The sequence below is a fragment of the Microtus oregoni genome, unplaced genomic scaffold (assembly GCF_018167655.1).
Source record: "Microtus oregoni isolate MIOR12 unplaced genomic scaffold, Mior012 000061F_ref0000440, whole genome shotgun sequence".
NCBI lineage: Eukaryota > Metazoa > Chordata > Mammalia > Rodentia > Cricetidae > Microtus > Microtus oregoni.
This window is the reverse complement of record NW_024543871.1, coordinates 5,973,973-5,986,095: the sequence shown is the minus strand read 5'-3', so window position 1 is coordinate 5,986,095 and position 12,123 is coordinate 5,973,973. Positions and strand designations below refer to the sequence as shown.

General features: G+C 43.6%; 1 pseudogene; it reads right to left on the bottom strand.

Annotated features, from left to right (window-relative positions):
- Positions 1–9,817: 9,817 nt before the first annotated feature.
- LOC121439525 lies at positions 9,818–11,118 on the bottom strand (annotated as a pseudogene).
- Positions 11,119–12,123: the final 1,005 nt, after the last annotated feature.

The window sequence follows — 12,123 nt, the reverse complement described above, 5'->3', positions numbered from 1 at the left end:
GCCTCTGTCTCTGGAATGCTGGAATTATAGTTGTGTGCTACCATGCCTGGTCTATCTATCTATCTATCTATCTATCTATCTATCTATCTATCTTATTGTGTAAATGTGTGTATGACGTGTATATGTATGCATATGCCATAGTGTGTGCATACGTGCATAGTCCATAGTGTGCACGTGTATCAGAAGACATCCTGTGAAATTAGTTTTCTCTTTCCACTTCTATGTGCAACTCGGGTCAGCAGACTTGCTCAACAAGCACCTTTACCTAATCAGTAACCTGTCTCACCAGCCCTATTCTCTCTCTCTTTCTAAAAGGATTACTTTATTTTTATATTTTGTGTATATGGGTGTTTTGCTCTGAGTATGTGTGTGCTCCATATATATACATACAGTGCCCTGCGACACCATCAGATTCCTTAGGACTGGATTTACAAATGTTTCTGAAATGGCTGAAAGACACTTAAGGAAATACTCAACATCCTTAGCCATCAGAGAAATGCAAATCAAAACAGTTCTGAGATTCCATCTTACACTTGTCAGAATGGCCAAGATCAAAAACATCGATGACAGCTTATGCTGGAGAAGATGCCGAGTGAGGGGAATGCTCCTCAGTTGCTGGTGGGAGTGCAAACTTGTATAGTCACTTTGGGAATCAGTATGGCGGTTTCTCAGAAAATTGGGAAACAATGTACCTCCAGACCCAGTAATACCAGTCTTTGGCATATACCCAAAGGATGCTCAACCATACCACAAAGACATGTGCTCAACTATGTTCATAGCAGCATTATTTGTCACAGCCAGAACCTGGAAACAACCTAGATGTCCCTCGACCAAAGAATGGATAAGGACAATGTGGTATATTTACACAATGGAGTACTACACAGCAGTAAAAAATAATGACATCTTGAAATTTGTAGGCAAATGAATGGATCTAGGAAAAAACATTTTGAGTGAGGTAACCCATACACAAAAATACAAATATAATATGTATGCACTCACAAGTGGCTTCTAGACATAAAGCAAAGAAAAAACAACCTATAGCCCACAACCCCAGACAACCTAGACAACAAAGACGACCCTAAGAGATACATATGGATCTACATAGGAAGGAGAAAAAGACAAGATCTTGTGAGTAAATTGGGAGCATGGAGATCATGGGAGAGGGTAGAAGGGGAAGGGGAGGAAGAGTGGAGAAAAATATGTAGCTCAATAAAAACAATAAAAATTGTCCTTAAAAACTAAATAAAACAAAACAAAAAAAAACCAAATGTTTGTGAGCTACCTTATGGGTGCTGAGAACTGAACCTGGGTCCTCTGGAAGAGCAGTCAGTGTTTTTAACCACTGAGCAATCTCTCCAGCCCTCATAGTTTCTTTTGAGTCATATCTTCTCTCTCTCTCTCTCTCTCTCTCTCTCTCTCTCTCTTTCTCTCTCTTTAAAAAAGAAAGCATAGTATTGTTTTTACATTTATGCATGTATGTATGTAGTGTGTGTGTGTGTGTGAGGGAGAGATAGCATATGTATAGAAACCAGAGGACAATTTGTGTGAGTCAGTTTTTTTCTTCTACCATGTAGCATTTGAGACTCAAACTCATATTGTCAGAGCAGAGTGTGGTGGTGCACGCTTTTAATCCCAACACTCGGGAAGCAGAGACAGGTGGATTTCAGTGAGCCTGGGGTACAGAGTGAGTTCCAAGAGAGCCAGAGCTGCTACATAGGAAAACTTTGTCTTGAAAAACCAAAAGCAACAACAACAACAACAAACCACAAAAACTACAAAACAAACAAACAAATTCAGATTGTCAGACATAGAAGCCAGTGCTTTCACCCGCTGAATCATTTTGCTAGTTCATGTTTGCTTTTTCAAATTGCCAAATCTGGTGCTTTGTAACTACTTACTTAGATCATATTACTGTTTATATCAAACAAAAAATGAATAAACTGAAAAATTGCTTATGGTGATAGCTCACTGTAAAATCAGGGACATTCAGCCAGTTCCTACCTCAAAAATGTATGCTGTCTCAATCACCAGAAGACTGAGAGGTGAATGGCTTGTCAGTTATGAATAGAGTTCATGGGGTGTATAGCTGAGCTTGTGTATCAAGCCAAACAGGAAACTCAGCATGTGTACTTCTAGGGCTCACAGTAGGTGCACAGGTGGTATCTTCCGGTGGTCTCCCCCATTGGTGTTGACATCCATAGTACACTCTTTGTCCCTAGAGCTCAAATTCAAGGCTTCTCCACAAGGCACTATTTTTTTTAAAGGAAAAGCTTGAATTTGAAGTTATATAGCCATGACACCTAGTCTCTAAATATGGCATCAGTATTTAAGTTGGGCTGTAGACACAGCTCAGTGGTGTGTCTACACCACTTACCTAACATATATGTTCTGCATTCTGTGATCAGGAAATGGGAACCAGCTTGGATTTCCATCAACAGGAAAATGGATAATGAAAACGTGGCATATATACATACTGGTATTTTATAAAACCAGGAAGAAAAATGAAATCATGAAATTTACAGAAAAATGGGTGGATCTATTCTATTAAGTGAAGTAGCTCATACTCAGACAAATGTCCCATGTTTTGCTCACACATGGATCTTAGTTTTAGGGTGATCTGGATATCACCAAGGATCACTCTGATCTTCTGATTCTACTGCTACCATCTCTCAAGTGCTGGGATTGTAGGTGACTCCTGGTTTGTGAGGAATTGGGACTGGAACCTAGGGTCTTGTACATGCCAGAGAAGAACTCTGATAACTGAGCTCCCCCCTTCCTAAGCCTTGTCTTTGGACTTCTTATAGGATCACATTGAAGCTGTGACTTGGCTTTGGTAGGAAGTGAAGAGGCTACTAGGAGCCAGAAAGATTTCAAGGTCTCTTCACTTTCTCTTTTCAGTGTTTGGACGTTTTCTTCACAGAAGTTTACACTTCCTTGGTGAGATTTATTCTTAGATTTTGTTGTTGTTGTTTTGTTTTGTTTTCTGAGACAGGGATTCTCTGTGATACAGCTCTGGCTGTCTTGGAACTCCCTATGTAGACCAGACTGGCCTAGAACTCACAGAGATCTGCTTGCCTCTGTCTCCCGAGTGCTGGGATTAAAGGGCATACACCATCACTGTCCCCTGGCTAGGTTTTTTTTGGTGGGGACTGTTGTGATTGAGATATTTTCCTTAATTTATTTCTTGGCAGTTCTTTACTAATATGTAGAAAACCTTCTGGACTACATAAGACCCCTTTACAATCCCCCAAAACAGAAAAAATAAATAAAGGTTTTGGCCACCTTTATGTTGTAATATAAAATCTAGGGAATATTAATACGCTTTACTAATAATTTTCTAAATATAAACCTTTAAACATTAATCCAGAGCCCTCCCTTCCCTTGAAGGCTTTCAAAGTTTATTGATACAGGAATGCAAAGAGAAGGGCAAAGCATAGGGTTTAAGCACCACAATGGGCTTCGAAATGCATTTCTGAGGCTGTACTGGACAATGAAAAGCATCTCTACCTTACAGCTTACTACCTATGTTAATACGAGTCTAGAATGGCAACACTGCCTTCTCTCCCTTCATCCCCACTTTCTTTTACTCACTCCCATGCCCTCTTTTATAGTTTTCCCCTCCCCTATGCCCTCTTTCTTTTTTTCAAAGAGAGACTTCCTCACATAGGGCCTCATTTTGATGGGTTTGGAGTCCTGGAAGCGTGACCACCCTACGTTCTCCTAAAAGTGGACTTTGAGAGCTTGTTTGGAGGTCCTAGCATGAGAATGTACCTACTCATAGACCCTTGACCCAAGAAAAGGCCTCTCGTCTGCGCCAAGTTACCCTTCTGCATTAGGCCACATATTGGGGAAGGTGCATGTGGAGTAGTGGTGAGGGGAGAAACGGGACAGTCACTTAGCGAGCCAGATCAGTGGAACTGATCCTGGCAATCAGTGAGGTGACAGATTTTACAGAAATCGACCCATGCACGTCTCCAAGGACTCCAGTATTCCAGAAACATGTTTTCACATCTCCTGGGAACTCTCACTTAGGAAGAGAAAAGTTGCAAGTCACTCTTGTGTTCCGTCCTGAAATTGCTTTTTTGAGGGTGAGTCAGGATCTTATTCTATAGCTCAGCCATGCCCAGAATTTGCAATCCCCTTGCCTCAGCCTCCCTTCTGTCATGATCTGATCCTTCCTCAAGCCTTATCAAACTCTCATATGGAAAGAAAGTTATGGAGGAAGCAGTGCAGGCCTTAGAAATTCTCAGCAGGGCGGTTGGGAAGGCCAGAGGAAAGGAGTGATTCCATAGGAGACAGGACTAGACCTGGCGTGGGAGACAGGCAAGCCAAAGAGGTTGGAGAAAGAAACAAAGAGCTCAGCAGGGCTTTGTGGCCCTGCAGGTGTGTGTGAAGGTGTGTGGAGGGCTCTTTCAGGCAGTCAGAGATCCACATGGGCAGGATGGCTCTCTTGTTCAACTGCCTGATGTTGACACCCATCTGTTCCATTTATGCACTGGGACTTATTGCATTTTTTTGTTTGTTTGGTTTTTTTTTTGAGTCAGGGTTTCTCTGTGTAAAAGTCCAGGCTGTTCTGGAACTCACTTTGTAGTCCAGGCTGGCCTCGAACTCACAGAGATCCGCCTGTGTCTGCCTTATCCCCAACCATCCACTTCTCTGTTTCGCTTCACATATGGGCAGGCCTCCCATGGATATCAACCAACCGTGATATATCAAGTCACAGTGAGGCTAGTCACCTCCTTTTCTATTAAGAATAGAAGAGGCAATCCAGTAGGAGGAAAGGGTCCCCAAAGTAGGCAACAGAGTCAGAGACAGACCCTGCTCCCACTGTTAGGAGTCCCACAAGAAGACCAAGTTACACAACTGTAACATATATGCAGGAGGCCTGGGTCAGTCCCATGTGGGCTCCTTGATTGTTGCTCCAGTCTCTATGAGCCCCTATGAGCTCACGTTAGTTGGTTCTGTGGGTTTTCTTGTGGTGTCCTTGCCATCACTGGATCCTACAATCCTTCCTCCCCCTCTTGGGCAGGATTCCCTGAGCTCCACCTAATGTGTGGCTGTGGGCCTCTGCATCTGCTTCCGTCAGTCGCTGGGTGCAGCCTCTCTGATGACACTTGGCTAGGCACCAATCTATGAGTATAGCAGGATATCATGAGGAACCATTTCGTTGCTTATTTTTTCAGTCATGTTTGGTTCTATCCTAGGTCTCTGGGTTATCCAGTCTCTGTGCCTGCCCTCAGGGATGGGCTCCTTCTCATGGTATGGGTCTCAAGCTGGACCAGTCATTGGTTAATCACTCTCACAATCTCTGTGCCCTCTTTACTCCAACACATCTTGTAGGCAGGGCAGGTTGTATGTTGAAGGTTTTGTGGCTGGGTTGGTGTTCCAATTCCTCCACTGGAAGTCTTGCCTGGTTACAGGAAATGGTAGGTTCAGGCTTCGTATCCCCCATTGCTAGGAGTCTTATCTAGGGTCACCGTGATAGATTTCTGGGAGTTTCCACTGCACTAGGTTTTTAAGCTCATCCCAGAAATGCTTCTGATTCCAGTTGTCTCTCCCAGTACTCTCTCCCTCTAGCCTCCCTGCAACTTGATTCCTTCCGTTCCCATCCCGGGGACACCTCCACCCATTTCAGACCCATCCCCAAGTACCATGTCTATTCTGTTTTCCCTTCACAGTGAGATTATGTGTGCTCCCTTGAGCCCTCCTTGTTACCTAGCTTCTCTGGGGTTGTGGACTGTAGGATGGTCATCCTTTGCTTTATGTCTAATATCCGCTTATGAGTGAGTACATACTGTGCTTGCCTCTCTGGATCTGGCTTACTTCACCCAGAATGCTCTTTTCTAGTTCTACCCAATTGCCAGCAACTTTCATTACACATTTTTTTATGTAATTCTTTTTTAAAAATTTATATATTTATTTTACAACCTGGCTGAATCCTCTCCCAATCCTCCCTTTCCAGTGCCTCTCCCCCGTTTTCCCCTACAACCTTCCATGTCCTTCTCCTCCATCTCCATCTAAAAAAGGTTGTCTCCCATGAGTATCACTAAAACACACCATATCAAGTTGCAGTAAGACTAAGCATTTCCCATGTATTAAGGCTGGGGCAAGGCAACCCAGTATGAGGAATAGGGACCCAAAAGCCAGTAAAAGAGTTGGAGACAGGCCCTGCTCCCACTGTTAGGAGTCCTATAAGAAGACCAAGCTACACAACTGTCACATATATGCAGAGTACCTAGGTCAGTCCTATGCAGGTTCCTTGGTTGTCAGTTCAGTCTCTGCGAGCCCTTTTTTTTAAAATTTATTTATTTATTAAAGATTTCTGTCTCTTCCCCGCCACCGCCTCCCATTTCCCTCCCCCTCCCCCAATCAAGTCCCCGTCCCTCGTCAGCCCAAAGAGCAATCAGGGTTCCCTGCCCTGTGGGAAGTCTAAGGAACCCCCACCTCCATCCACGTCTAGAAAGGTGAGCATCCAAACTGCCTAGGCTCCCACAAAGCCAGTACGTGCAGTAGCATCAAAACCCCCTTGCCATTGTTCTTGAGTTCTCAGTAGTCCTCATTGTCCACTATGTTCAGTGAGTCCGGTTTTATCCCATGCTTTTTCAGACCCAGGCCAGCTGGCCTTAGTGGGTTCCCGATAGAACATCCCCATTGTCTCAGTGTATGGGTGCACCCCTCTCTGCGAGCCCTTATGAGCCCAGGTTAGTTGACTGTGTGAGTCTTCCCGTAGTGTACTTGATACCACTGGCTCATATATTCCTTTCTCCTCCTCCTCCTCCTCCTCCTCCTCCTCCTCCTCCTCCTCTTCCTCCTCCTCCTCCTCCTCCTCCTCCTCCTCTTCCTCCTCCTCCTCCTCCTCTTCCTCCTCCTCATCCTCCTCTTCCTCCTCCACAGGATTCTGAAACTCTGCCTAATGTTTGGTTGTGGGTCTCTGTGTCTACCTCCATCAGTTGCTGGATGACAGCCCTCTGATGGTAATTGGCCTAGGCACCAGTTTAGTCACAGGAGATGGCTACTTAGCCATTATTGTTAGGAGTCTAAGCTGGGGTTCCCCCTATAGACTCCTGGGAGATTCCTCTGTGCCAGGCCTCATAATTCCTGACCTCATAATGCCTCCCTCCAACAGTCTCCCTTAGCCCTCACCTCCTCTGTGCCCCCAATCTGATTGCTCATGTTCCCATCCCCACCTGCCTCAGTCCATTTATCAAATCTCTTCTATGTCCCCTTCCCAGGGAGTCCCCCCATGAACTCTTCTTGGTACCTAGTCAATCTGGGTCAATGGGTTGTAGCATAGTGATCCTTTACTTTACAGCTAATATTCACTTATGAGTTAGTACACACCATGTTTGTCTTTATTGGTCTAAATTACCTCACTCAGGATGATATTTTATAGTTCAACCCATTTGCCTTCATATTTCTTGGTGACCTCGTTTATAACAGCTGAGTAATACTTCATTGTGTAAATGTACCACATTTTCTTTATCCATTCCTCAGGAGAGGGACCTTTAGACTGTTTCCAGGTTCTGGCTATTACAAATAAAGCTGATATGAACATAGTTGAACAAGTGTCCTTTTGGTATGGTCGAGTATCCTTTGGGTATATGTCCTAGCGTGGTATTGCTGGGTCTTGAGGTAGATTGATTCCCAGTTTTCTGAGGAACCGCCACACTGATTTCCAAAGTGTCTGTACAAGTTTGCACTCCCACCAGCAGTGGAGGAGTGTTCCCCTTGTTCCACATCTTCTCCAGCATGAGCTGTTGCTTATATTTTTTATCTTAGTCATTCTGGTGTAAGATGGTACCTCAGAGTCATTTTGATTTGCATTTTCCTGATGGCTAAGGATGTTGAACATCTATTTCAAGTGTTTCTTGGCTATTTGAGTTTCTTCTGTTGAGAATTCTCTGTTTTGATTTACACCCCATTTTTATTGGCTATAAATGTTTATTTTCATTTATGGGGGTTGGTTACAAATTGGTATTGTTCATGGTCAATCTCTTTGTAAAAGAAGAAGGGAGATATGATGGGAAAAAAAGGGTTGAACCCCATTTTTTGATTTTTATTGAGCTTTACATTTTTCTCTCTGCTCTCCTCCCTGCCTCTCTCCCCTTCAACCCTCCCTCATGGTCTCCATGCTCCCAATTTTCTCAGGAGATCTTGTCTTTTTCTACTCCCCATGTAGATTAAGATCCATGTATGTCTCTCTTAGTGTCCTCATTATTGTCTAAGTTCTTTGGGGTTGTGATTTGTGGACTGGTTTTGCTTTATGTTTAAAAACCACCTATGAGTGAGTATATATGATAACTGTCTTTCTATGTCTGGGTTGCCTCACTGAAAATAATGTTTTCTAACTCCATCCATTTTCCTGCAAAATTCAAGATGTCATTATTTTTTTATGCTGTGTAGTACTCTATTGTGTAAATGTACCACATTTTCCTTATCCACTCTTCAGTCGAGGGCATTTAGATTGTTTCCAGGTTCTGGCTATGACAAACAATGCTGCTATGAACATAGTTGAGCACAGATACTGAGAGAAACAATTATAAATAGGACCTCCTGAAACTGAAAAGCTTCTGTAAAGCAAAGGACACGGTCAACAAGACAAAACGACAGCCTACAGAATGGGAAAAAAAAAACTTCACTAACGCCACATCAGATAGAGGTCTGATCTCCAAAATATACAAAGAACTCAAAAAATTGGTCATCAAAAGAACACATAATCCAATAAAAAATGGAGTACAGACCTAAACAGAGAACTCTCAACAGAGGAATCTAAAATGGCTGAAAGACACTTAAGGAAATGTTCAACATCCTTAGTCATCAGAGAAATGCAAATCAAAACAACTCTGAGATTCCATCTTACACCTGTAAGAATGGCCAAGTTAAAAAACACTGATGACAACTTATGCTGGAGAGGTTGTGGGGTAAAGAGAACACTTCTGCCTGCCTCTGCCTCCCAAGTACTGGGATTAAAAGTGTGAACCACCACTGCTTGGCTTACAGAAACTTTTCAATTTCATGAAGTCCCAATTACTAATTGTTGATTTTTTAAAAGCAATGGAATTTTATTTTGATGAAAAACTCGAGTTTAACAAACATTTAGTAAATGAGCAAACAGTTCATTTTCTTATCCCATAACTCTTAAGAAAAAAAAGTATTAGTAAATAAATATTTGAACTGATTAAGGACAAGGCAGACTGGACAGTAAACCTCCTGACGTTCACCCTTCCTGTACATGACTAAAGGGGTTCAGGGCTCTGGAGATGAGTGAACCAACATTAGGAGCATCAGATCACTTCTCATCACTCAAACTCAAGATAAATATGATTTTGCTTCTTGTGGACCAACTACCCATACTGTACTGAGGAATACTCTGATGGAAGCGCTTGTGTTATACTGTGCACTACCACTCTAACATGGCTTCAACAGCTCCATTTAACCACCGTCTATAAAGTGCAACTCTTAATATTCTGCATTTTATCTGGGGCATGATGAGTATCAATCTACACTGAAAGTACCCCAGCTGCCAGTTCCCATGACTTCTGAGAAGACTGAGCTGTGTGAAAAAGGACTGTCCCCGTACAAAGAACCAATTTCACAAACCTACTGGTAAACAAATGCATTTATCGAACTGGAACCACGATGCTAAAGTTGTACTCATTAAAAAACCATTCAGCTACCGTTGGTCTTAAAAAAAAGCCTGCACTGCAGTATCCTAAACACATGCATCTCACAATGAAGAGAAGTGGCCTTGCGGTGCAGAATGAGGAGTACGGCGTCTCTACAAGAGTAGCATGCTATGATTTCAGGAACAGCAGCATCACAGCATTGGATTCTGTGCAGCAGGATAGAGGTCGTTATTGCCCGAGGCAGGGTGGCTGGGGAGGATCTCCAGCTCATTCACCTGTGGAGTAGGGTGCATGACTACCCGCTGGTCCTGGGGAATGTCTGCGGCAGGCGCCGCCAGGTTGGTGATAGATTTACTCTTTACACACTGAAAGTCTGCATACCGGCTCTTTCCTTCCTCCATCTCCCAGGACATTCGAATAAAGGGTCTTTGGACGTAGTTGTAAATGACTTCGGGGCGACCTCCTGGCCTTTACTTTTTCTTTGTAGGTAGGATAGCCTTTGATTCCCAATCTAATCTTCTTAAGACCCCTCTCCTTCAAAGCTGATTTGGCCACATCTCTGTTTTCAATGTACTTGAAAAATCTATAAAATTTTGTGCTATAGATAATTTGTGAATACTCCTCTCCCATCTGTGGTGGATACTCCTTGTCCCAATCAACCACATCATCATCGGTAAGCACCACTATCTGGCACTTTCGTTCCCCACTCTGGGCGCTCGCTACCATGAGAGGGAGGATCATTTCTTCCAGATAAAATTCAAATCGTCTACGAGCACCCTCATTTAATAATTCACGCGGAAGGGCACTGAGATCACTACATTCAATAGTACTGTATTCAAAAGAGACACAAAGGTAATCGCAAGCTTCTCTCAGCTCAGGAATAGATATGCCATTAGGACAGCGGATGATTCCTGTCTTATAGTAATCCAAAATAGCTCGAAACACAGTAGAACCCATTCCTTCTGCCACCTCATACTCTCCCTTTTCATCGGGACGTGTGAAACTATGTTCTCGGCCAGATCCAAACATCCTGCCCAGCATTGTATTTGGCCGTGCAGTGAAAATGGCCGGGTCCACGACAAATCTGGTGTCATCTACTATCAGTGTTACTCGCTCAGATGTCCTCACGCTCCGAGCACCTTCTTTTGCGTTCTCATACCCAAACGCCATCTCCCCGGATGTCGTACAGCTACCATCTGAGCTCCGCTGACTTGTTTCTGCTGCTCCCGGCGCTGCTCGTGGAGCCATTCGGGGACGCTCTTTGAGGACGAGGATTGCTTGGACGAGATGAACTATGACCTTTCTCTCGTTCAACATGGTGCTGTCATGTTGGTGAAGTCACATTTCGAATACAAGGAGTAAGCTGAGACTCTGCTCGCTCATGAGATGACCTTCTTCTGTCTCTTGATCACCCGTGTCCCCCACTAGCACTGTGCAGACTCATTTTGGCGTGGTTGACTCCTCCCTTAGCAACATGTGAGGCGGTGTTCCAATTCCTTCTCCCTCATAGAGGTCCAGCCTGCTCAGATAAATCGCCCTATTGTGATGCGCCCTATTGTGACACGCCCTCTTCGGGTTGTCGCTATGGTGGCCCAAAGATGATAGGAAAGGGGCAGGGCACGGGGTTACTCTGCCCTGCCGGCCCCTGAGACGTCCACTGAGTGTCCTGACTGTCAAGGAGAAGGGCTATCAGACGCTCCACCAGCTGTGCCTACCAGAGCTGCCCTGGCAGGTTGCAGGCCAGTTCCTTAATTGTTGATCTTAGTGTCTGTGCTATTGGTGTTCGTTCAGAAAGCTGTCTCCTGTGCCAATGTGTTTGAGATTATTTCTCACTTTCTCTTCTGTCAGGCTCTGTGTATCTGGATTAATGGGTCTTTGACCCACTTGAACTTGAGTTTTGTGCAGGGTAATAAATATGGATCAATTTGCATTCTTCTATGTGTTGACATTCAGTTAGACTATTCTTCGGTTGAGGGACATCTAGGTTGTTTCCAGGTTCTGACTACTACGAATAATGCTGCTATGAACATAGTTGAAAGGACTCAGTAAATAAGGCAAAATGACAACCTATAGGATGGGAAAAGATCTTCACCAACCCCACATCAGGCAGAGGGCTGATCTCCAAAATATATAAAGAACTCAAGAAATTAGATATCAAGATATCAAATAATCCAATTCAAAAATGAGGTACAGATCTAAACAGAAAATTCTCAACAAAAAAATCTCAAAAGGTCGAAAGACATTTAAGGAATTGTTCAATATCCTCAGTCATCAGGGAAATACAAATCAAAATGACTGATAAACCACCTTACATATGACAGAATGGCTAAGATACAAAACATTTACGACAGCCTATTTTGGAGAGAATGTGGAGTAAGGGGATGCACAGCCACTTTGGAAATCAGCATGGCGGTTTCTTAGAACACTGGGACTCAATCTACCTCAAGGCCCATTGATACCACTCTTGAGCATATACCCAAAGGATGCTCAGTCATAA